This window comes from Suricata suricatta, chromosome 8 (assembly GCF_006229205.1).
Source record: "Suricata suricatta isolate VVHF042 chromosome 8, meerkat_22Aug2017_6uvM2_HiC, whole genome shotgun sequence".
NCBI classification, from domain to species: domain Eukaryota; kingdom Metazoa; phylum Chordata; class Mammalia; order Carnivora; family Herpestidae; genus Suricata; species Suricata suricatta.
Window position 1 is genome coordinate 25,725,368 of NC_043707.1, and position 27,928 is coordinate 25,753,295.

Genomic DNA, 27,928 nt, shown 5'->3' on the forward strand with positions numbered 1-27,928 from the left:
AGCCTGGTTACTTAGCTCTCCCTCTGGAAAATTGTCACAAACATACGTATCATCTGTCTCTACTTAGAGTGCAGCAATTAGTAATTATAGCTGTATATACTTTTGTAAAGAAAAAGGGAAAATAGATCTGAAATGTCATGTTTCCAAATGTTCTGAGGATATTGTCTAAAATTATTTTGTTTGAACTCTAGTTTAAAAAGAGAAAATGCATTTTGACAAAAAGTCATCACTAATAGCATGCTGGATATGGAAAAATAGACAAAGACCGCACAAATGACACCACCCGCTAACAATCCCTTCTTCAACCAGATCAGACTAGATGGGACTAAATGACAGCCAGTGGGAGACCTAAATACAGCCCTTGAGTGAGACAGACCTGAAATCCAACCACTGTCTTAACCACCCTCTAGCTGGGTTCAACAGTTATTTACTCAGTGCCTACTTTATAACAGACACCATACCTGGTTCTACAGAAACCTTTAAAAATGATACAAAATAACTTTTATAAGATTACCTGGTAGCAAAGGAAATAGGAACACACAGCAGGAACTGTATGATCATGAGCCTGGGGTGCTTGGGTGGCTCAGTCAGTTGACCTTCTGAATCTTCATTTCGGCTGAGGTCATGATCTCAGGGTTCATGGGATCGAGCTCCACATAGGGCTCCATGCTGATCGCACACACAGCCTGCTTGGGATTCTCTCTCTCCCTCTTTCTCTGCCCCTGCCCGCTCCCTCCCTCCCTCCCTCCCCCTCTCTCGCTCTCTCTCTCTCTCTTCCTCTCAAAATAAACTTTAAAGAAAACCTAGGCAGCATGGTTTTTGAATGGTTATCTGCTTGGATATTTAAATTTACAGGTCACACATTACTAAGTTTCTTTGATGGCCAATCTGTAATGACAACTCATTTGTAAAATGAGGAAAATAAAATACTCCCAAGAATTTCTGAGATGAGTGACAAGATTATCCTAAAAGTAACTTGCATAGTTTCTCACCCCAAGAAGCTCCCTATAGCTCTTGAGATGTTATCACTTTATTGCAACCAAGGAAAAAAAAACTGGAACAAGAGTTTTTTAAAAGGAGAAAGGAAGGGAACAGCAGTCATAGTAGGAGGAATGGGGAAGAGAGCATCAAAAACAAATCTGTCATCACAGATTTTGTTCTTCCACAGTGCCCTAAAAGACTGATCACTTGAGGATCTAGAATTTCAGAGGCAGTGGGAAAAATCTGGAATGAGTGATTAGAGGAAGTCTGTATACTCCCCTTGTATAGGTGGAATGTGAGAATTTACAGTTTAGTTCAGGATGGCTCTGGTTTACATTGCAGAGGCATCTAGGATATGGGTCCTCTCCAAATATCATTTCTCATGGTGTCACCCTAGCCTCTCCCTTGCCAATGCCAAAGGCAGGCTACCAAAAGCAATCCAGGCACATTACCTATCTGAGGATGACTAATTACTCTGCCAGGAACTTCTTCCTGAAGATCTAATCCAGTGGCTCTGAAAGCACAGGCTGCCAGACCAGCAGCATCAACAGCTAGAATTTGTTAAAAGCATAAACTGTCAGGCCCTCTCCCAACCTATGGAATCAGAAACCTTGAGGAGGGTGGGGGGTGGGGGGTGGGATGGGGCCCAGCAATCTGTTCAACGAGCCTTATAAATGATTCTGGTGCTGGTTCAAGTCTGAGAATCGCTGACCTAGTGTGATGTCCTACTTGCAGAGTGAAAGAAACAGAGACCCAAAGAGAAGGTCACAGACTCCACAGTCTACAGACTCCTAGCCATTGGTTCTCTTCTCTGTGCTAAATACCTGTGTAGACACCTAAGCAATGGATGGGCCCTGGCTGCACGCTTACAGCTCTGCCCCTCTACCCTAATGTGCCCCGGCATGGCTCCACTGGAGGTGGAGAGAGAGAAGCCAAAAAGTCCACGGCTCATTTCTGTGGGGTGGCACCAGAAGCAGGCACAGATTCATGCGCTAGAACAGAGGTCCTCAACCTTTTCCCTAGAGGCAGTTAGTAAACACTTCAGGTTTTGCAGATCGTACTATGTTGCAATTATTCCACTCTGCCATTACAGCTCACAAGCAGCCACAGGAAACCATAAACAAAGGGGAAGAGCTATGTTCCACACAGAACTTTATGTACCAAAACAGACACCAGATCAGGTCTGTCCAGTGAGCTAAAATTTGCTGCCTCCTGTTGCAGAACATGTCTAGCACAGAATAGGTATTCTATAAATACCTAGTTGAATGAAGAAAGAAATACAAGAGGGAACTGGTGGCAGCCGTTCCCTACATTCATCAGTGTCTCCTGTGGTCACTTCTTCCTCAGCATCAGGACTGGTACCTGCACCTGCTTGTGTAGGCTACGCCTGCAAAGGAATGAAAGACTGGGGGTGGGGAGGGGACACAAAATTCTACACTATGCCTCTTGCCAGGTCACATACCCTAACCCAGGTCTGCTGCGCCAGAAGAAAGGGGAGACTGCTGTGATGTGCACAAGGCACTGGTTGTTCGCCAAACCATGTGCCCCCAGAACGGACAGCTGTTTCCTAATTTGTACATATATATCCATCCTCTGTCTCTTTCCACTCTTCATCTGGACGCTGGACCCCAAGATACCCATCAACAATTACTGGACACTTCTACTGGCAGTTCTCCAGACCATGAATAATCTCCATAGAACTGAGTTTAAATCCTTATCAGTATTTCAAAAAAGTTTTGAGCATATTCCTTCAATCCCTATGCAGCTATTTATAAGGCACTGATGTACTTTACATGTTACAAAACATACAAACAAATATCAAGGTGATTATACAGATAAAATGAACATGATTTTTAATGTTTGACTCAACATAATGGCATTAGCTATTACCTCAAGATACAACTTCCAAAGTAAATCATTAATGATCATGGATATAAACCTCAGTTCTCAATTGTTTTTATAATTTAAATCTTTTGGCCAACTTCTTACTAGATAGGATTCTGTAGTTCCTGAGTGTACTTAGTAACAGGTTGATAAGGAGTTGATAAAAAGAACGGCAATATACACTCAACAATTTTCCTGATGTCCCCGTCCTTGGACCTCATTCCACAGTTAATGTGAAGGAATTTTTAAAAATCACTTGTCCTTTTCATGAGGGTTAATTTAAAATAAATAGTATAACCTGGTAACACACTTTCTGATGCACACAAACTGGAACATGTCCCACAACAGGGTGAACAAAAGACTAATAAAGGCTGAAGGAATCTGCCGTTTTGTAAAACTTCTACTCTCTTGTCAGGACACCGGACACCCCCCCCCCAGGGGGCACCAACTGTCCCACAGATAGTGGATGCCAAGTCAAATACTAAATTCCAATAACGTCCCATGTGTCTTCCTTAAATATAGTAAATCTAAACATAATTTCTATTTTTGTCTTGTGCACCAATGGGTTATCCCGAAAATTCTTATGGGGGGATGGGGAGGCACATGCCCCACCTTAGACAGCTCCACTCCAGGCCAGTGCTCCTCAACTATAGGTCATAAAATCAATTTCATGGGTAATCACCGCCGTGTGTGTGTGTGTGTGTGTGTGTGTGTGTTAGTGGGAGAGAACAGAAAAAGAAATGTTAGAAGAAGTAACGTATCATTTAATAAAACTTTGTTTCAGCTTTATATGTAAGCATGTATTCGTGCATATGTGATGTGCATACATAAGCATGGACACCTGCCCATGGTAGAGACCTCAATTCTAACTGTATGGACTGGGACAAAAACAATTGAAAGCCATACTCTAGACAAAAGAATTTGGAAACTCCTTAAAATGAGGCACCAGCACAATCTGTATGGTCAAAATGCTAGGTGAAGAAAGAGAGAGAAGGCAAAGAAACAGTTTGGCATTTTGGAAAGGACACTAAGCTTCAATTATTAGATTTGCATCTGAATGCCAGTTCTATACTTTCTAGGCATATAATAAGGGAAGACACAATCTCTAGGCCTTTGCTTTCTTTATCTAAAATGTGGAGATGACAATACCTATCTTAAGAGAGTTACTGGAAATCATGGAGGTGCCCAGAGAGTCCCTGGCACATAGTAGGTATTAATGGCAGAGGATAATTTCCCTTAGAGAAGCATAGAACCCTGTTAAGGAAGCTTAGTCAAACAAAATGAAATCAAACAAAACATAGCACAGATCATCTCAGGACAAAGCATGGTCCAGAGTGTACTGTAGTCACACTGGTAAGCCTTCTTTGGTAGCAAAAGAGATGGCTTCATAAAAAAACACAGATGTTGAGAAACCTGTAATAGCGCTCTCCCTCCAAATCACCCTCCAACTCAAATACACACCCTTGAGGCCACAGAAAATAAAAGCGAAAGAAACAAAGGAATGAATTACAGTTAGAAGAAGAAAAAAAACAGCCTCTCATAATCTCTAGCTTTCTGTAGCACAGCTTTCATTACTCATGAAGATAATTTGTAAGCAATATGTAAAATGTATTTACTTGGAAATCCATATGGTGTTACAGAACAATTGCAAATCGAACGGTCTGGGAGCTCTACTTAAGAGCTATTCCAGCCATCACAATGGGTTCTTTATAATCTCCAAAATCCATCTGGTTTCTCTAAAAGCTAGATTAGCTTTAATAATCCTAAAATACTAGATTCTGAACATGAAAGCGTTGGTCTGTGCATACATACACCCACAAGCCACTAATGATCAAACTTGGACCACTTGATATTCTCAAATAGCCCAAGAGGAACAGGTTCTAGATCCAGTCAGGACACTGTCCAGCTGTGTGACCTTGGGAAAGCAAAACTCAGCTTCTCTTTCCCCATCTACAAAATAGGGAAGTTGTACAAAAAGAGAAGTTGATGGGCATCTGGATGGCTCAGTCACTAAGTGTCCAACTCTTGATTTTGGCTCAGGTCACAAACTCGCAGTTCATGGGTTTGAGCCCCACATCAGGCTCTGTGATGACTGTGGAGCTTGGGATTCTCTCTCCCTCTCTATCTGCTCATGCCCTGCTTATGTGCTTGCACACTCTCTCTCAAAATAAATAAATAAATTTAAAAAAATATATATATAACCATTGAACTGACAGTCCTGTTTTACCTCTTTTACCAGCACATAACTTTTTTTTCCACATGGTTTTGATTGCCTAAAGCAGGGACAAGCAGTGCAGTCTGCCCCAGGCCACCACCCCTCTCTATTACATCATAAGAGAAAGTCACACAATTATGACATCCACTCAGCACCTGAAGGCATTGCAGGGGCTCCCCATCTAGTTCTAAAAGTCTAACTGCAATGGGGAAAATGGCGGTAAAAGAAACAGGAAGAGCCAAGTAACCCACGTCTAACCCTAAAAACTTTAAGGATCCACCAACAAATCAGCAGATGTTCCGGATTTCCTCAGGTTCACCCTGTGAAATATCCATCAGGAGTAAGCAGCAGGAAATGTGTAACAGAGGCTGAACCTATGATGCATCATGGAGGCAAGGCCGCCTGGGTTCTAACAGCCAGAGACTAAATTCCCAAGGATAAAAGCCTGGGAGATACAGGCAGAGAGACACCGAGGAGCAGACTGCCTCTGGACTCCAAAGTGGGAATTTACTAAGAGCCAAAACAAGTCCTGTTTTAGGGGGTAAGTCTTTGGGAGGTACATATATTATCTTATTTGGGCCTTTCTTCAGCAACTGACTTGAAGTTAAGGACTCAGTAAAGCTAGTGGAAGAATGGAGAACAAGTTGACATTTCTATGAAAACATTCTACAGAAAAGTTCTATTGTCCATACACACAAAGAATTCTAATAGTTCTGCCTGCAGTTTCCACCTCAGGCTGGCTATCCTTCCAGTGAATGGAAAATGAACAGAAGGCTGGGTCTCCCCAGATGTGGAAGAACATTCCAGCTGCTGAACACAACCTGTTTGCAATTTTCTACTCAACCACCAGAATGAAAATGCAAACCTTCAGAAAAAAACAGACCCTGAAACTTCCTCTTGACTGCTGTTAGTGGTTTCTTTAATCTTTTAAGCTCTTGGGCTTAATACAGCAGATGCCATCAGGGTACTTTATATTGTTGCTGAAGATAGGAGAAAGAGGAGAAAATCCCATATAAATTCAGAAACATGGATTTCCATTCTGCCACAATCCAGGTTAAAATGGAAGGGGGGAAAAAAGGAAGATAACACTGGGCATTCGAAATAGAGAAACAGAGGAGCTGGAAGGGGGCGCCAGGAGCGTCTATGCACCTTACTCTCACTCCACCACCCTCCGGTGCCAACACTAAGCCCCTTCCTTTCAGGACCAGATCTCTTAAAAGAGTTGTTATCAAACAACATGGAGATAGGTTTCATGGAAATAAAATACATGAACTCTTCTTTAGAAAATGCCACTTTTAAGATAAAGAAGAGGGTAATTCAAAATGTAAATGTTTTCACAGTTACATAATGTTAGAATAGAGAGGCTTTAACTGTCATCTAATGTATCATCAAATGTATCATCTAATGTCATCAAATCTGTCCAGGAAAGTGCCCTTAATGGCAGAGAACAGTGAATACAAAACAAGGGAATGCTTTGCTGTGACCTGGTGTTAGCATATTTCTTTCCATTTTGTTGATATATCCCAACACTGTATAAATACATCCCAATCCCATTTAGTCCTCAAAATGTTTCCTTAAAAGTATAAAATTAATGTTTTGGCAAAAATCTCAGGTAAAACAAATATGCAAGGATATGCTGCTGGGTTTATACAGAGACCACTCCTAACACACTGCCACATTTTCCATGAGAACACACAACAGAGAACCATGATCTGGTTCAACGGTACAGTTCAGATGATTGGGAAACTATGATCCAAAGAGGCAACACTCATGCCCAAGGTCATGCAAGTTATATACTGAAGTCACTATTATGACTCCTAGTTAAGGGCAGTGCACTTTTCACTAATTTACAGTGTTTCTCTGCACTTAGGTTTTAAACAGGAGAAGTAAATTAAAAAGCTGACTACTCCAGAATTCACCTCCTCTCCTCCAAATTGTCCAAACCTTGAGGATAGTTGAGGGGGAAGTCCCAGTCCCCCTGCTACTCCTATCAACTATTTCCATTTGGAATCACATTAACATTTTAATAATTTAGTGAGTGCTTCACATTTATTATTTTCATTTTTTAAATTGAGTATCAGTTTTTATCTTTATACCAAGAAGTATGGGAGCACAAGTATAAATTTATACTTTCACACTTTAACAGTTTTTGGAAGAGAAAAAAAATGTAAATATTATCCTTTCAGGGAAAAACTACATAAAATGTCTCAACCCTTAGAAAGAAGAAAGTGCCATAAAAGCATAGAAAAAACAATTTACTAATGAGGTACCTAGAAATTAAAATCTGGGCACTATCTCTTTGGATAAATCTTAGGAGAAACACAAGATTTTAAGTAACTGAAACAGTCTGCTTTACCTTATTTCTAAATAAAATCCAACGTCTTTAAATCAATTTTCAGATTTGGGGAGAGGGAAGTTCTTCTAATCCACCCAACTATAATTAGCTAAGACTTGAAGTCATGTTCTTCCTCTCTGAAATAACTAACCTGCTAGCGTTTCTTATAGTTCATTGGCTAACGGAGAGCCCTAATGAATGCCTGTTAAAGGGGAAATCAGCTAAAAGCATACTTCTCGATGCAAGTCCCAGAGGAACAATGAAAACCCAGCTGCCATTTTGGAATTGCCTCTTCTGATCAGACTCCCCATAGTCATTTTAAAAAGCATAAAAGTGTTCATTATCTCACTGGCTGTTTCTCAAACAGCCTTAGTTAATTCGCTGTGTGGATTTAGTGAGTCCTCAAAGGAACCAAGTAAAAAGTGATGGCTTTTAACCACTCTACATGATCAGAGAGGCTCACTATACCCATTCTCAGCTCTCAGTGGCTCTAGGTACACTATTAAGAAGCACAGGCTCTTTCCTAGCTCTGCAATTTCAGAGCACAAATGGATAAAATGAAAATGCAATCCTGATCAGAAGGCAAAGAGTTCAGAAACTACTGCCCTTCCTATTTTCTAAACAATGAAAACTTACAATGCTCTTCTGGAAACAAAAAGGCCTAAAGACACAAGAAATGTAATCACATGGTACTCTCAACATCTATCTCAGCTCAGTCAAGAAATACTGGAAGTTAATAGAATCAAGGTTCTCAAAATCAAGATGTTCTGGAATAACCCCTGAATTCATACAGATATAAAGAAGTTCCTGGAGGCCCAACTCCATGGTGGCAGCTCAAAGAACCTAAAACTGGTGGACCAGTGACCAGAGGAGGCCCAGATAATCAGACTTTATAGCTGGCTACAAGTGCTGATGAGCAAACTTAGGAGGCCATTTTAAAGAGGTTCCCCTAAAAATTTTGTAAAACTTTTTGCTGAGTGGAAGGTAAGTAAAAATACAACAATACTGAAATCTCACTAAAATAGGTACCTGAAATAAGTACTGATCAAACTGAAAAAAACTCTTCCTGACACATTCACTACCATACTCACTGCCGTAATCCTCTCCAAACCTGTCCTTTCTAAGCTAGAATCTGTGCTGATATGTGAATATGGTACTTACTGCTAGGGCATGATTTTGCCATCGATGGATGACTCTGTCCCCAGTCTTCAATGAAATGCCTACAAAAATCTATACAGAGCACATCTTGATGTTCTTTGATCTAAACATGGAACAATGGGCCAGAAATTCTGTGGCACTGCTTGATTATAAGGTAATCAGAAAAATAATTCCCAGTATGCTGACACTAGAGAAACAAGAAAAAAAACAGAGGTATCACATTCCCAGATTTCAGGATACATACCACAAAGCTATAGTAATCAAAACAGTATGGTACTGGCATTAAAACAGACACACAGGTCAATGAAACAAAATACAGAACCTAGAAATAAACCCACAATTATATGGTCAATTAATCTGCAATACAGGAGGCAAAAATATACAATGGGAAAAAAGACCGTCTCTTCAACAAATGGCATTGGGAATACTGGACAGCAACATGCAAAAGAATGAAACTGGACCATGTTCTCACACCATACACATGCACACACACAAACACACACACACACAACTACACAGAAACTCAAAATGGATTAAGGACCTAGATGTGAGACCTGAAACCATAAAAATCCTAGAAAAGATCACATGCAAGAATGTTGCTGACACCAGTCTTAGCGACATTTTTCTAGATATGTCTCCTAAGGCAAGGGAAATAAAAAAGCAAAAATAAATTATTGGTACTACATCAAAATAAAAACCTTCTGCACAGCCAAGACAATCAATGAAACAAAACAAACCAACAACCAACAAACGAAAACCTACTGAGTATGAGAAAATATTTGCAAATAATATTATCTGATAAGAAGTTAGTACCTAAAATATATAAAGAACTTCTATAACTCAACAACAACAAAAATAATAAGAATCCAATTAAAAATGGCAGAAGAAGGGCACCTGGGTGGCTCAGTTGGTTAAGTGTCCAACTCTTGGTTTCAGCTCAGGTCATGATCTCATGGGTTCATGTGTTCAAGCCCTGCAACAGGCTGTGCTGTCAGTTTGGAACCGGATTCTCTCTCTCCCTTTCTCTCTACCCCTCACCTGCTCATGCTCTCTCTCAAAATAAATAAACTTTTTAAAAGATGGGCAGAAGACATAAACAGACATTTCTCCAAAGAAGACATCCAGATGGTCAACAGACACATGAAAAGATGCTCAACATCACTTATCATCAGGGAAATGCAAATCAAAACCACAATGAAATAGCACTTCACACCTGTCAGAATGGCTAAAATCAACAACACAAGAAACAATAAGTGTTGCTGAGTTTGTGCAGAAAAAGGAATTCTCATGCACTGATGGTGGGTATGCAAACCAGTGCAGTCACTGTGGAAAATGGTATGGAGGTTCCTCAAAACAATTAAAAAAACAGAACTACCATATGGTCCGTAATAGTACCAGGCACTTATGGTAGTATAATATGGAAATGCTAGTTCAAAAAGATAATTGCACCCCTATGTTTACTGCATCATTATTTACAATAACCAAGATATGGAAGCAACCCCAGTGCCTAATTGACAGATGAATGGATAAAGAAAATGGAGTACAGAGCCACCTGGGTGACTCAGTTGACTGAGTAGCTGGCCCTTGATCTTGGCTCAGGTCATGATCTCAGTTTCATGAGTTCAAGCCCCACATCGGGCTCTGTGCCGACACTGTGGAGCCTGCTTCAGATTCTCTCTCTCCTCTCTCTCTGCCCCTCCCCCCACTCATGCATGTGTGCGTGCGCTCTCTCTCTACAAATAAATTTTTTAAATTGTTTTTTAAAAAAGAAGAAGAAGAGAAAAGGTGCCTGGGTGGCTCAGTCAGTTAAGCGTCCAACCTCAGCTCAGGTCATGATCTCACAGTCTGTGGGTTCAAGCCCTGCATTAGCACAGAGCCTGGATGCTGCTTCAGATGCTGTGTCTCCTTCTTTCTCTGCCCCTCCCCCACTTGTTCTCTGTCTGTCTGTCTCTCTATCTCAAAAATAAATATTTAAAAGAAAAAAAAAGAAAATGTGGTACACACACACACACCATGGACTATCAGCCATCAAAAAGAATGAAATCTTGCTATTTCCAACTACATGGATGGCTCTAGGGGTATTATAATGCTAAGTGAAATAAATCAGGGAAAGACAAATACCATAAGATTTCATTCATAGGTGGAGTTTCAGAAACAAAATAAATAAACAAAAAGAAAAAGGGACCAACAAAAAACAGACTCTTAAATACAGAGAATAAACTGGTGGTTACCTGAAGGGAGGTAGTTGGAGGAATGGGTGAAATAGGTGAAGGGGATTAAGAATACACTTACCATGACGAGCACTTAGTAATGTACGGAAGTGGTTAATCACCATACTGTACACCTGTATTACTGGAACACTCTACGTTAAGAAAATATATACACTTACACTATTTTTAAGCATGTAATTAGAATTGAAGAGTATTTAATTGAAATAAAAATACACCAAAAGCTACCACAGAGAAATCATAGAACTCTTTTTGATAAATAATTTGACACATTCCATCCAACATATTTCATCCTTTCCCATTTTAAGACTATAAAGACTATGTTGAAGAAAATAACTACTTTGTCCAAAGTCAAAAGCTAGGGAATGGATAAACCAGAATGTGATTCAGGCACCTAACCTCCAAAATCCATGTTCTTTCCACTTGCTCATGCTATTTTCAATACGACATAAGTCAACTAAGTATAGCTTTAAAAACCTGATTTTCTTAAAATCGAGATATATACTGCTACTCACAAAGTATACTGCAGAAACCTTCTAATACATTTTTTAAAAAGCTTTTATTTTATTAAAAAGGTTTTATTTTGTTCACTGTAACAGCATCACTGACAGTCTTTAAAAAGAAAAATAATACTAAATGTTCTGAGCAACATTTAAAAAAAGTCAGCCCCAATCATGCATTCAACTGATCTCTTGTAAGAATGGCAAGTCCTCAGTTCCCAGCCTGAAAAACCAAAGTCTCCACAGGCACCTAATGCCGCAATGACCTCCCTGAAGTGTCTGAAGTGCATACCAGGAAGTAAACACCATAATTAAATTCAAACAGTCACTAAACATCCAATTCAATTCAACAAACACCTATTAACCATCTACTGAGAACCATGCACCAACACGGTGCTCACAATACAAATAAAGACAAATAACTGAACCAGACAACATACTTCAATAAAAGCGCAGAGCGTAAGCAGGGAAAATCCTAAAGCCTGCGCTACAAGGGGCTACGGGTTCACACAGGAGAACAGAATCAGAAAGGTAGGCAAACAACAAGACATCCAACTCGGATCTTGGAAAATGAACAGCAACTTTTCAGATAATATCAGGAAACACTAAATAGAATGTTTTTATAAAGAATCAAATACAGACTATATCATATTTTTAAACAGACTCCAATCTGGGTTTAGAGGTGGTTTGAACTGAGAGGTAAGAAAACTGAAGTAAACCTTTTTATGTAGTTTAGTGGGCACAGAAAATTGCAGAGTGGGTAAGAAGCAAAGGCTTTCCTAATTGCTAGCTTCATGACCACAGGCGAGTCATTTTAACTTGTCTGAGTCTCAGCGAGCTTATCTACAGCACTCACCCCACAGAATGGTGTTATGAGAATTACAGGAGGTGAAATGTGAAAATCATGTGACACAGTAACCAGATCCCTAACTCCGGGATGTGTCGTTACTACTGAGGCACGCGGCAGCAGGGAAGCCATCCCTCAGGAATCTTCCACTCGGCCTTGCATACATTGCATTATATACATTATATGCATATACTAGGTTATATCCATCCTATTTTTCACTCAGTTTGGGATATTCTGGTGATAAGTCCAAATACAAGTAAGGCGAGGTGACCAATAGAAAGATACAGTCAGCAAATAATACAAGTGTTTCACTTTTTCCTTTTCAAACGACGTCTTATGACATAAGGTAGTGATGCAAAGTATTTCATTTCCCTGAGTATCGATTTCCTTGTTTTCTAGAAATAAGAGCACAGAATTGTTGAAGAGACATTAGACTAAGAGACAACACAGGTGTCATAAAAGATGGAAAATAATAATTCTGTTCTCTTCCTTTCTTGTTTACCAAAATGTCTGCAGGATTAATGAGATTCCATAGGGAAACTTTGAAAAGCACAAATAATACTATAGCTGGGGTGTTTTAAACTAATTTGCTTACATCAAGGTGGTATATTCTCTATAGGCCACAGGCACAAGCCCTCTTGCAAATAAATGCCTGCCAACCAGTCAGGTAAAGGAGTAAAAGATGATCTGTTGAACAACGCTCTCCAGTGAAGTATGTTTGAGTGAACTGCAGTTCAGTCCAAGTAGCTATTTGGAGGCTTAGTGCTGTGGCCACCACTTCACTTATCTACTTCTTAACTACTTGGCTACTCAAGGGATAAAGAGCTGCTGGTGGTTGCTATTAAAAACTACCATTGATAATGTAATTACAGCACACAACTATTTCATTTATACAAATAAGTCCCTAAAAATAAACCCCAGATTTGCTTTGATTAGTTCTTAGACATGGGACTTAGAGAAAGACTACAAAATAAAACCTGAAACTCTAAAGCACTTTTAAGAACATAAAACTTTATAAAACTTTATAAAATGGGCAGTTACAGAGTACTGCCACCTACAAGATGTGTATCCTGGAGTCAGTGACTTAATCTCTCTGTGCCTCAGTCTCCTCATCTATAAATCAAAGACAGTAACTATGCCTACCTTCAGTCAATGAGATAATCCAAATAAAGTGGCTAGCACAGACTCTAGTACAAATTAACAGCTAAATACTAAATACATGCAAGCTATTAGTAATGTTTTCTCTTTGCAGAGCAAGGCAAACAAGCTTAGAAAGCCTACAAATTTCATCTGTAATATGGCAAGTACCAACGATTTCAAATTTAACAACTTGTTTCATGGTCTCAAATAGAAACTTGAGCAGAAAAGGACATATAGTCAAAGAACATATATTCTGCTTTCCTCTATGGCTAACAGTGATAGATACAAAAATTGTATTTGCTTCGTGAATAACAGTTGGACCTTGTTTAGAATTTTATTTTTATATTAAAGTACTGTAAGTAGAAATTCAGAAATATACTTTTAATAATTGAGTTCTATGGCATTTCCACAGCCAACAGAGTGGAAATCAATGCTTTTAGATAATCTCAATGTCCTTTAGCAACAATCTACTTCAACTGGAATTTTACTTGTCATTTAATAATCAATTAGAGTTTTACAATACAAATACTTACATTGAGACAATCAGTGGCTTTTCTTGGCAAGACACCCACATGCATAACATAAGTTTCCTGTCTAATGTCACATAAGCCCCCAGCGGTTTTCTGTGTTTTGTAATGTCAGCAAGGACAAGACGTCCAAAGCCCTATACACCCCCCCAATCTGTACACATAACGTAACTACCCTGCAGCCTGATAGTGGTGTAATACTTGGGTTCAGAATGAGGATCAGTACTACATTAGCTGACATCTATCAAAGCCCCAATGGCTCCCTCCCTCAATCCTTTCTAGCCCAGCATTTACAGTCACATGGAGCATCTGTAATGACAACGAGCATCACTGCTGACACTCGAACACTTCTGGCTGCTGAGAAAAGCAGTGTGAATTCTAGTATGACACTGGAGTGCCCACCCAGGAACTTCAATGAGCCGAGAACCCATATGAGAAAACTGACAGACAGATGGTCTACTCAGTAGGCCTGCTTTCCTTGCTTCATAAAACAAGAGGAGCTGCTGATAATGCACACAAGAAGGTCCACACTGGATAAAAACACACAACAAAAATATACACTGCTTCCAGGGGCAAGCCATCATTAAATGCCACTTACTTTCTCACTTACTCAGTTCTCACAAAAACATCATTGTGTCCCTCAGGTAATGATGGAGAAACAAAATGTGGTATAACCATACCATGGACTATAATAGGAATGACAAAAAATCATTTACTAATAATACATGCCACAATATAGATGAATTTAACAACATTACACTAAGTGAAAGAAGGCATGACATACTGCCTGACATGAAGCATGACATATTGACTGATTCCATTTAAATGTAATGTTCAGAACAGGCAAATCCATCGAGATAAAAAGTAGACTTGTGTTTGCCAAGAGCGGGGAAATTGGGAAGAAATGGTAAGTGACTACTACATAAGGTCGAGGTTTCTTTCTGGGGTGAAAGATTTATTCCAAAATTGATCATGATGATAACTTCATAACTGTGAATATACTAAAACCACTGAACTATACCCTTTAAACTGGTGAATTTTATGATATGTGAAATACATATATATATATATATATATATATATATATATCAATAAAGCTGTGCAAAAATGGTGAAGTAGTTGGCAAAAAGGAATAAAAGGCATCCAAATTGGGAAGGAAGATGTAGAACTATCACTATTTGCAGATAACATGATACTATATATAGAAAACCCTAAAGACTCCACCAAAAAAAAACTGTTAGAACTGGGGCACCTGGGGGGCTCAGTCAGGTTAAGTGTCTGACTTCAGCTCAGGGCATGAGCTCCCGGTTTGTGAGTTCAAGCCCTGTGTCGGGCTCTCTGCAGACACCTTGGAGCCTGCAGCCTGCTTCGAATTCTGTGTCTCCCTCTCTCTCTCTGTACCTCTTACAGTCTCTCTCTCTCTCACAAAAGTAAATAAACATTAAAAAAGTAAAAAAAAAAAACTGTTAGAACTAATAAATTCAGTAAATTTGCAGGACACAAAATCAACATACAAAAATGTGTTGCACTTCTATATACTAATAAAAGCAATCAGAAAAGGAAATTAAGAAAACAATCACATTTACAAGTGCATTAAAAAAAATAAAATACCTAGGAACAAATTTCACAAAGGAGGTGAAGAGCTATACAATGAAAACGCTAAGACATTAATGAAAGTAACTGATTAAAATACAAATAAGTGAAAAAATATTCCAAAAACTCATGGATAGGAAGAACTAATAATGTTAAAATGTCCATACTACCCAAAGCAATCTACAGATTCAATGCAATCCCTATTAAAATTCCAATGACATTTCTCAGAGAAATGTAACAAATAATCCTAAAATTTGTAAAGAACTAGACCCAGAATGGCCAGAGCAATTCGGAAGAGGAGGACAGAGCTGGATGCATCATGCTCCTGATTTCAAACTATGTTGCAAGGCTGTGGTGCTGAACACAGTGAGTTACTGGCTTACGAACTGAAACATGCATCAGGGAAGCAGAGCCTGGAACTAAACTGACACATGTATGGTCAATTAATTTACAAGGAAGGCAAGAATATATACAATGGGAAAAAAATCTCTTTAATAAAAGGTGCCGGGAAAGCTAGATAGTCACCTGCTATGGAGTGAAACTAGACACTACTTTACACTATAAACAAAAATGAGCTCAAAATGAATTAAAGACATGGGGTGCCTAGGTGGCTCAGTTGGTTGAGCATCTGACTTCCACTCAGGTCGTGATCTCACATATTGTGGGTTCGAGCCCCGCATCAGGCTCGAACCCACTGACAGCTGACAGCTCAGAGCCTGGAGACTGTTTTGGATTCTGTGTCTCTCTGCCTCTCCCAGCCTCCCTCATATTCTGTCTCCCTCTCTTTCAAGGATAGATAAACATTGAAAAAACTAATTTTTTAATGAATTCAAGACTTGAATGTAAGACTCAAAACTATTCAACTCCTAGAAGAAAACCTGACAATTAGTCTCTTAACATTGGTCTTGATAATAGTTTTTCGTTTTGACGCCAAAAGCAAAGGCAACAAAAGCAAGAACAAACAAGGAGAACTACATCAAACTGAAAAATTTCTGCATGGCAAAGGAGATTGTCAACAAAAGGAGGAGGAAAAAAATACTCGAAGATCATACGTCTGATAAAGAGTTAATACCTAGAAAACACGGAGAACTCATACAACAGCAGAAAAAGAATCCAAATTTAAAAAAAAATGATAAAGGATATGAATAGACATTTTTCCAAAGAAGATACAGGAGGGCCAGCAGGTGCATGAAAAGATACTCCATCATAACTAATCAATGGGGAAATACATACAGGTCAAACTACAGTAAGTTATCATCTCACCCCTGTTGGAATACCCATTGTCAAAAAGTAAGAAATAACAAGTGGTGGCAAGGATGTGGAGAAAGAGGAGGCCCTGTACTTAGTGGGAAAATAAACTAGTGCAGCCACTGTGGAAAACAGTATGGAGGTTCCTCAAATAAGTCAAAAAGAGAACTGCCATGCGATCCAGCAATTCCACTGCTAGGTATGTACCTGATGAAAATGCAAACACTAATTCAAAAAGATGCAGGAGTGCCTAGCTGGCTCACTTGAACATACAACTCCTGACCTTGAGGTCATGAGTTTAAGCCCCACAGTGGGCACAGATTTTACTTAAAATAAACAAAAAGATGTATCACTCCAAGTTCACTGCAGATTTACAATAACCAAGACACAAAAACAACCTAAATATCCATGAATGGATAAAGAACACACACACTGGAGTATTCCTCAGCCATAAAAAAAAAATCTTGCCATTTGGGAGAACACAGATAGACCTTGAGGGCATTATGCTAAGTGAGGCATGTCATACAAAAAAAGAGATAAATACTCTATGCTCTCACTTTATAGGAAATCTAAAAACAAAATAAAAAACAAACAAGAAAAAGAACTCACATGGCTATAAAGACAGACTGGCGGTTGCCTTAGGCAGGGTGTAGGAGGTAGGCAAAATGGGTAAAAAGGGTTAAAAGGTACAAATCTCATTTGTAAAATGAGAAGTCACGAGGAGGTAATGTACAGCATAGTGATTGTAGTTAATGATGCCATATTGCATATTTGAGAGTAGTTGAAGAGTGGATCCTGAAAGTTCTCATCACAAGGGAAAAAATTCAAACACTGTATGACAATGGATGTTAACTAGACTTATTGTGATGATCATTTTGCAATATATACAAATATCAAATCATTACATTGTACATCTGAAACTAAAATGTTATGTCAATTACACCTCAATAAAAAAAATTGTGAGGCAGGTATCATTAGCTTTATTTCATAGACAAAGAAAGCATAGCTCAGCACCACATCCAAAAACCAGGTCAGCCGACCCCAAATACTAAGGTTTTGTTCTAGCTCTATCCTGCTGCCCCTCAGAATACTAAGGATGTTAAGAAAGGGAGCATATCTAAAATCCAAAATCCACCTGGTTGGCCCTTTCATCAAACTAGGTTGCCTTGCTGTCTTCACATTCCCCCATTGCTACCAATACCTACTCTGCTGAATACTTATTTTCTAGTTGGATACCAGGAAATCTGACCTTTAAAGGTTACAACAGAGCATACTGACAAACCTTAAAAAAAAACATGATTCCATACCAAAAGTTTCAGCCAACAAAACACTGTCTCTCTGAATTTCAAAGTCAAAATCCTAAAAACTACCAAAAGATAATCTTTCCCCCAACTGGCTCAAAAGATGCAACATAAACAAGGGGATGGCCATCCAGTTCAGCATTCTCTATCCCAGCAGCCCTTGGGTCCCCCTTTTGAACTCAGGTTCTGTCCCAAAACCCAAACATAAGGCACTCTACCCATATAGTTTTTAAAAACGAATTACCCTAAATACAAATGCCTCTACGGTCTCCTACACAGATAAAATACTATTGTTATAGTGCATGTGAGTCAAACCACAAAAGCAGCCATGCTGAAAGAGGCCCCCAGTACATTCCAGTGGTCTGGATCTAAAAAATATGCTGTCTTTTTTAACATGTTCATACAAACCTGACCCAAAGCAGATATGTAAAGTTGAATTTCTTCACCCATAATGAAACAAGAAAGGTCTCTTATTAAGAATAGTCTATAGACTCTGTATATAGTGTAGCTCCGGGCTCGAATTACTCGTAGAGAGTGGAGGTCAGCATTTCAAGGTCGTTTGTTCTGTTTCCATACTATCTCTGTTAAACAACTGCTATGGGGGCATTATTTCCCCACACATTTGGAGTCTGGGTCAGTATTTGCATTTATCCTTAACAACTCTGTGGACCTGACTTTGACCATCTGTGACTTCACTTTTATTCCATAAAATTATACAAGCTGTACAATTCCTTGCTGTAGAACCTTTTGTCCAAAACAAGCTACTTACTAATCATTCCAATAAAAGTCCAATTATTCAACGCTTTTGCATCACCAGTTCATATACTCATTTTGACCATTATTTATACCTTTTCTTCCAGTGAATACCATCATTACTTCCTAAAACCTGTCTCCAAATAATATGTGCCCTCGCCATCATCTCTCAAGGTGTGAGTATGTGTAACTAAACATTTACTTACCCATATCTCCAAATTCTTCTGTGTTTTTTCACATTGTTTTCTCTCCCCTTGGTGTCCAGCTTAGTCTATTCATGCAGCTACAACAGAATACCACCGACCAGGTAGCTGACAAACAATAAAAATCTGTTTCTCATAGCTGTAAAAGGCAGGCAGTCCATGATCCAGGGAGCCAGCATGATAGAATTCTGGTGAGGGGTCCCTTCTATGCTGTAGACTTCTCACTGCACCCCCACAGGGTGGAAGGACCTACGGATCTCTCTGGAACCTCTTTAGTGAGGCACCAGTCCCATTTGTAGGGTTCTACCCTCATGACAGGCACCTCTCAAAGGCTCTGCCCTACCAATAGCATCACTGTTGGGTTAAGATTTCAACATATGTATGGGGCAGGGAGGAGGGGCACCAACAAGTAGACCACAGCAAATCCCTCTCCTACTTTTTTCTTAACAAACGGACAGCTCTCTTTCCAATCTGTAATTAAAATTCTCAGTGAAGTTGGTTATTAGTTTGACAATCAAAATGGACTTTAGGGAATGATGATGACTTAGAAATATTTTACTAGAACAGGAATCAATATACTAAGGTATTTAATAGATGGTTTTGACTTTAAAACACAACTACTAATATTTCCTATATGGCATAAAAATTAGTCGCAGGCATTTCAGGGTAAGAGTAAATTCACCAAATGTTCCGCCCAACTACACAATAATTTTGGAGCTATGCCAGCCTGTCTTTGAAGCTAAATGTTTGTAGGAAGGAGAAATAGAGAGACCAATAATCCTATGCTGAGGCTGAAAGAAGAAGGTATACTCCAAAATAACGAAAGTTAATATTTATGGAGGGATTATGTGGTAGGCCTGTTCTAAGGACTAGACACATAGTAACCAACTTAACACATATTAGGAGTCTATAATGTAGATAACCGTATTGTTCTGTTAATACATAAGGAAACTTCCCTTACTCCCTTACATTTCAATCTATAAGCATATTAAAAGCTCTTGCATATGCATGAATCACATGTGTGCTCTGTATGAACACATACATATATAATACAAACACATCAATGTAATTGTATGCCGTGTGTGTATTTATACACATGTGTGGGTAAATGTACAAATAGACTTGGCTAGAGAAAGAAAACACACATATGGTCCCAATTTAAAGATTGGGATTTTAAAGACTTTTCAATCAGTACACTTGATAACTACATCTTTCTAGTCAGTAAATACAGAAACACAATTCTAGTGTCAGTTTTCCATCGGCAAGTTTATTAGAAGATTAAATTGTTGACATATGCAAACTGATTTTCACAGCTCCAACTGACTGATAGCTTTAGACACAAGTCACATAACGGTTTTGTTGTGACTCCTGTCATACAGAAATTCATACAAATCATGCAGAAATCACCAGCTGAAATATGTTACACGTGCCGGTGCCAAGACAACTTGGTAGCACAATTCAGCTTCCCTCCTGCTGGGATCACAGCCCAAGGGGAACAAAGCACTTCTGGTGGCAGGAGCCCAGGAGCACAGCCAAATGCTCGCAGGTGCAGGAGCGCTTACCTCAGACAGGGGAACAATACTTATTTACTAGTGGGCTTCTCTAATTAAAAAAAAAAGTCACCATAGATGCAAACAAATACACGAGTACCCCTACAGTTTCAACTTAATTATGACAATACTCACTCTCTTTAGAAAGAAAAAGAGCCCTTAAACTTCTCCCATGACAACCAACTACTATAAAACCTGGGCGAAAACCTGGCACAAAGAAAAATCAGATGCCCCTAAATGGTAGCATGCTAAGCCTGTCTTATATCATTATTATTGATGTTTGTAAGATAAAAGTTTTTGTTCTCTTATCCAACTGAAATGTGTGGAGAGCCTGCTGTACGTCAGGTGCTGCTCTAGGTGTCGGAGATACAGTACAGAGTAAGTATGTGTTCCCACAGCCACCTGTTCCCGTGGGAGGGGCAGAGTGTACACAAATCCTGCAGACAATGATGTTGGGGAACAAGAGTCAAGTATTATATCAGAGTATGGAGCCATCCTGAAGGACGAAGCACAGAATAATTATAAGGTATAAACTTGTTCTACGTATTCTCAATAACCATCAGTTTTTCAGATCCATGATAAAAAGGTTCATGCTTCCAGTTTCATTTATGCCATTCCCTAAATGTACTACACTGATGAGCGCAAAGTTTGGTGCATTAATAGTAATACTTGAACAATAAAAATAAAATGAGCAACGTGAATCAGGAGTAAGACACAACATTTAATCGAACCGGTTCTTCCAATATGGCCCAGCTGTCTTCCTTTCAGAAACCCCAGTGTTGAGGAAGACCTTCACTGCCCAGTTACTGAAGCACCATATTTAACTCCTCCCAAAACACTCCCCACATCCCATAACCAAGAGTAACCCCATACCACTGGCAGGTGCACTCTGAGGCATGGCCACTAAAATGGCTGCCATAAACCAAGGTTTGAAAAGTTTGAGGAGATATTAAAGCATACACTCCTCAGGCATCGGCCATGTGGCAGAGAAATTTCCTGGAAGGCCTATGGGGCAGAGTGGAGCTGCTGCTAAAGCACAGGTTACAATATTAAAACTTCCTATCTGCTGGGAATTTATCCCACCCTACCCCGCTCTAAATGTACAGTGGAAAACACCTCGTCAGAACTGGTAACAATCAGAATGAAGCTTTTGGAGATGTCTAGACAGAGATGGGAAGATGTTTTAAAGTGAACAGGATTAGCTCAAGGGAGAGATCAAACTGGAATTGATACCAGTGTGCATAATATTTTTTCCCCTTAGCTCCGCCGGGAGTTTTACACAGACATGGCATTCATCTGTCTTTCCCATTGCTGCGCCATGTTACTAGACACTCGTAGGTCACACTGCACTTGGACTCAAAGGGAAACTCAGTGACAGTGGATGAATCTGGTGTTTACTGATATCACAGTACCCACAGGGAAGTAGGCAAAAAAGATGCAACCCCTGTTCTCAAATCACCTTAATTTGGGTGGCCTAACCTCCACAACAATACATCTACGTTCGTGAGTAGGGGTGTGTGAATATACATATATACACCCATAAGCATATATTCATACACAGACACATAAAAACACACATGTACATGTGTGGGTGTCCACATCTCTGGCAGGAGCCATTCTCTAGTTGGGCTATGACACATGCCATATATTTTCTCTTGCACAGTCCCACTAGAGAAAGTTTCCTCAAGGTCCAATCTGGCCAGTTTACAAGTTTCTTCTCACTCTTAACTCGGGCACTTAACTGGTTCTTTCCTTATTCTCATCATCCACATCCAAATCACCAATTCTCTACTCCCTAAGATGTTCCTGGGCTTCCTGGCTGCTACCAGACTGGCCCAGACCACCATCATGCATCACCTGGACAAGAGCAACTGCCCCTGGACAGAACTCTGCACCCATTCTTGCCTCTGTGATTCATCAGACACAACTGCTTCTCCAACTGACATCTCATCACGTCACACCCATGGTTCCATCCTTTAACGTTTGCTTTGCCTTTAACTCTTAACATCCAAAGTCCCTCCAGTATGTTTTGGTTTTGGTTTTTCTGTTTGTTTGGCCACTACTGCGAAGCAATTAACTAGCCTCTGCCATTGATGCCGATCTCAAGGCCACGCTGCTACCTGTGCTTCATCTCACTGACCGACAGTAAGTCTGATCCCCACAGCTTCTCCTCTGGTTTGCTAGAGAGGCTCAGAAACTCAGAGAAATGTTTACATACGTTTACCAGTTGATTTTTTAAAGGATCCAGATGGAAAGCTAGACAAAGAGGTATACAGGGCAAAGTATATGGGAAGTGATGCCGAGCTTCCATACCCTCTGGGTACCATCTCCCTGAATCTCCTCACGTTTACCAACGCAACAGGTCCCAGAACGCGCCCTTTCGGGGTCTTATGGTGGCTTCCGAACACAGGCATGGCTGATTAAATCACAGGCCATTTGTCACTGGACTCCATCCCTAGCCCCTCTCCCCTAGGGAGGTCCAGGGTGGGAGTGAACGTTCCAACCCTCTAATCAAATGACTGGTTTCTCAGGCTAGAGCCCCCTTCTTTACTTCCCTAGGGGCTTTTCAAGTCATCCCATTAACATCACAAAAGACACTTTTATTGCTTTCATCAGTTAGAAATTTGCAAACATTTTAGGAGCTCCTGCACCCAGAATGGGACAAAGACCAACTATATACGTATTACAAATCATAATTATTAATTTATTATAAATCACAATTGTCTTTAATCCTCTACGTTTCCATGCCCCATATGCTTGAAATAGGACTTGCAGAGCCCTTCCCGATCTGGCCCCTACCAGCCTCACTCTATGACACACACTCTCTCTCCTAATGGACTTCTTTCAGAGTTCCTCAAAAGTGCCTCACTCTCTTCAGCCTTACAACTACCACACGCGGTGGAATACTCCTGTCTACTACATCCACCCAGAGAGCACCAGCTCATTCTTTCTGTATCATCCTAAAGGGCATTTTCTCAGGAAAGCCTTCCCAGCCGTCCCCTTCTCCAGGTTAATTCACCCTAATACAGACTCCCACAGAATTAATCACCCCGAAATGATTTGTTAACTGCCTTTCCCACCCGGAAGAGAACTGAGAGAAGTCAGGAAGCTGGGGCCTGCCTACTCAGGCTCCAATCCTGACTCTAATATTTATAAGCTGTGAGACCTTGATTCTCTGTGCCTCAATTTCCTTATCTCTAACATGGGGATAATAATAATACTTACCTGGTTAAGTTTGTTCTGAGAATGAAAGGGGATGAAAAGTGCTTAGACTAGAACCCTACATACAGTAAGCACTAAAGAAATCAGTTTCGTTATTATTACTGTTATCCTCTATGATGTGTAATATCAGCTTTGTTCACCACTAAACCCTGATGCTCAGTACACAGATACTAACTGACCCCAATTCCATTTCAGTATATTTCATTCAATATATGGAGGTTTCTCTGTGAACCTAATGGAAATGACAATCATCAATTAACATTTACTTATTCCCAGCCTCTATCCCTACATAAAGGAGAAGGATGCACCCAGAGATGATACACCACCTTCTGCCTGGGGGGATGCCATGACTGAACAAGGCTCTCCAGTGTCTCCACTGAGTGAAAGGGTTAACAGGAGTATGAGCTTAAATTATATAAACCTCATCCAATATTCATCTACTCAAAGGTGTTCCTCAATCTTCCCTCAGTTTCATCAGGGAAGACTACAGATCAAAGAGCTCACTTCACACAGATAGTGTTTCTCGGAAGGCAGAGGTATCACATTCATCCCCGCCCCCCCACCCCCCCCCCCCACCCCGCAGGACCAGGACCCATGTGGGCTGGACCTGCCCCAGGGCTGTAGCTAGACCAGGGAGGCTGAGACAAAGGCAGGACTCTGTGAGCCGGCCTTAGGACATCTAACTAGGTAGGCGAAGTTCCTGAAGCATGTGCTTATACCAACTTTTTGGAAACACAGCCTGACACTGAAGGAATTCTTTTTAAAATGTCTCTGCAAAGCAGATTCTTCTCCTTCAAAATGAATGGGAGGAGAGACAACTGAATTTAGCCCTTGAACTGTCCAGCAAATTCACTATTCATAGGCTGAGCCTTCAACGAAATTAAGCCTAGAGAGTGAGGAGGTATCACTTGCATGTATAGGTAAGAAAGTTGACACAGATGTTGAAGAAAAAATGATGTGACAGTTAAACAAGTATATTTAAAAGTTGCTTTTGTCGTGCTAATACAGTGTAAGATATTGCTATGAAATCTAAATTTTGCACACTGGATTTTCTTCAGTCACACATACAAATTAGAACAGTCCAGTTTAAAACCTGATCTGAAGTTGCCACAAGGCTTGCACTCATCTGTCAGCAAGCTCTGTCATTTCTTTCTGTGAATCATCTTCCCCGGTTACCAACCTCCATGCTTCCCACTGTGAGCACAGCTGCCTTAATTCAGCCGTCTCTCTTGGCTGGTCTTTGTAACTCTCCCTTCTGACCATCCCATATATTTCTGGCTTCATCAACCACTCACCTACCTATCACTGATCTCCTTTACCTGGCCTCAATTCCCTTCCCTGACCTCCAAACCCTACACAATTTGCTTCTACCCCATTCATCTAGGACCTTCCTCCATCCGCATCCTCCCTCTGCCCTAGAAGGCCTTCCTGTTTCCCAAAAACATGCCCTCCTCTGCCCCCACCTCACTCCATGCTCTCTGCACCTGCCTGGGTTACCCTGTACTGCTTCCTCTCCGTCACACCACCGCCTCCTCCCAGTCACAGGGCTCATTCGGTTACTTTCACTTTCCATCATATTAGTTTGAGGTTGGTCACTGTACTGTAGACTCTTTAAGGGCAAGGTCATGACTTAAAAATTATTTACATTCCCACAATGCTAAGTACAAGCATGCAAACCCATATTCTTCTGTAAAAGTAAAAAGGGTCAGTGGTTTTTTAAAAATCATTATTTTCCTCCTACAACAGCAGGAACAGAAATAGGAAGATGTCTATAAGCCCCCGCCCCCCCACAAGTGGCAAGGAAGCTTCCTAGAGCACGGTAAAGTGTACTCACTAAATCTGGGACTTTACAGAAGAGGGAAGGGACAGCAGGAAGAGGCATGTGAGCAGAGGGAAGGAGGTGGCACCTCGAAGGAGGAATGCTGGGAGGATGTGTCTTATCTGATGAGACTAAAAGGTCTCAGTGTATTAGGTTCAACAGTACAAGGAAGGGCTCGAAGATGATTCCTAAAGCATTGAAAAAGACATCAAGCAAGAGAATCGTGAAGGCCAAGAATTCGTCCCAGAAGTTTCTTAAGTGAGGTGTGTAACACAGACTTCTCGCCCCAAAGCACCTCCTCACTGTGCCCCTTCCCAGCACATCCTGGTACCAAGACTCCCCCAGTCCAGAGAGCACACTGCCTCTCTGGCCAGATGGCTAGTTCTGTTTCCGAAGAGAGGAACGAACATGGAGCACAAGACCACACAGCTGGGGAGGTGACCCAGGGAAAGGGCGCAGAAACAGCGTGGTAGAGAGGAGGCTGAAGCATTTTGTAAACTGGCAGACAGCATCACAGAACGGTCTTTCGAGAAGTAAAGCTAATTCCTAGAGGAAACACGATGAAATAATGAAAACGAGAAAAAGAAGACCACAGCTGTATTCAAGGACATGAAAAGTATGATAATTGAGCCTTCCTCTCTTCTCAGTGTGGAAGAACCCATACTCCTGATCCCCCAGATAAGTACTTCCAGAACCCTCCCATTCCAAGTGGCCCCAGACATTCTTCAGGCTCTGAGATTATATCAACTTTAAAGTGTCCAAATTTCGTATGTGCCCTCTTTTCCCTTCCCCCAGAGAGCCCCTGTCATGTCTCCTTGCAGACACCCCGCCAGTGCAGACATGGAGGCACCTGCATCACCCTAGTCCAGGGATCAGCGCAACGGAGACTGGTCCCCAACGGAGACAAGGCACTCTTTAGTCCCCAGTAGCATGGAAAATCCTGGGCAAACAGGGCTCGGAGTCCCAGACCAAACATCTCTTCCAGACCAAAAAGATGGTTCTACCTTTGAATCTCAGGCTATAATAGATTCATTTGTGGGCAAAGTAGTTTAATGAGCTGCCTTCAATTTCTAGCTTCCAGACTTCTTCCCAATTTTGTGGCAATCCAAAATGGGAACTAACAGTCTCCCCTGCATCAGGAACAACCTGGAGGGAGACTGGCCGTTTGAGAGTCTCTGTACACTCCCTGCTGTCTTCTCACGTAAAGTCATCACACACAGCCTCATATTTCTGCTCAATTCTTATCAGTTACACATCCAATGGGGACAGAGGAAGGAAAGGGAAGAGGGGAACAAGAAAAGGGTAGAGGGGGAAAACGTAAGAAGGACAGAAAGGGAAGAGAAGAAAAGAGGGAAGAGGGAAGGGAAGGGGAAGAGAAAAGGAAAGACAAAGGAAAAGTGAAGATAGGAAAGGGAAAAGAAGTGAGGAAGGAAGGATGGAAGGTAGGGAAAGGAAGAAAGATGATCAGTAATTCACAGGTTTACTAAAGTAATCTGCATTCAAATCCTTATTTTTTTTAAAAAAGATTTTATTTTGAAATAATCTCCATACCCAAAGTGGGGCTCAAACACAACCCCAAGATCAAGAGTTACATGGTCTTCCAACTGAGCCAGCAATGCACCCTTGCATTTAAATCTTTTAAAATATTTTTTTACTTTATTTATTTTGAGAGAGAGAGAGAGAGAGTGTACAAGTGGGGGGAGGTCCAGAGAGGGAGGGAAAGAGAGGGGAGAGGGAGGAAGGGAGAAGAGGGGGGGAAAGAGAGAGAATCCCAAGCAGGCTCTGCACTGACAGCACGGAGCCTGACGCAGGGCTCGAACCCAACGAACCATGAGATCATGACCTGAGCTGAAACCAAGAGTCAGACACTTAACCGAATGGGCCACCCCGGCACTCCTGCATTTAAATCTTTCAAATGGAACTTTGGTTCACTGATTAGACTTCCACATTGATGTCTTCACTACTGATGCCTAGCAGGTAGATCGTTAATCCACTGTTAGATACAGTCATGTTCAACTTGACCCAGCAATTCCCTAAGAAAACAAGTGACAAGTAATCAAAAATCTGTGAGTCCCAAAGGGCAGCTATTACAGATGGTGCAGGTCCAGTGGAAAAGCAGAAAGACTGATGGAGATGGGCCAGAGCCCTACAGAGAGGACCTGAAAGAGAAGAGACCAGACCTCTGGAGGAGGAACTTGTTCTACAAATTATGCTGTTGGCTGAATGTGGTAAACAAACTACTTTACCTCAAACTCCTAAGTATCTCTCTCTGTCCCTTCCCATCCTTAATTACCCTCTCTACCTGAACTCATGACCTCACTTTTTTTTTAAGTCCAAAAACCTTCATGCATTCTACTTCCCAATTTTAACAGCCTAACAGTATTCCCCAACTCTCACTGCCTTTTGCATAATCCCAGTCTTTAG

General features: G+C 40.7%; 1 protein-coding gene and 1 long non-coding RNA gene across 2 annotated transcripts in view; one reads left to right on the top strand and one right to left on the bottom strand.

Annotated features, from left to right (window-relative positions):
* The window catches only part of AUTS2 (activator of transcription and developmental regulator AUTS2), a 1,101,201-nt gene that overhangs the window by 761,623 nt on the left and 311,650 nt on the right, over positions 1-27,928 (bottom strand). The window lies entirely within an intron of this gene.
* On the top strand, positions 5,241-26,303 carry LOC115297884. The gene is made up of 5 exons (XR_003911508.1): positions 5,241-5,621; positions 18,818-18,886; positions 20,862-20,989; positions 22,264-22,608; positions 25,432-26,303. It is a non-coding gene; the product is annotated as an uncharacterized LOC115297884 (long non-coding RNA).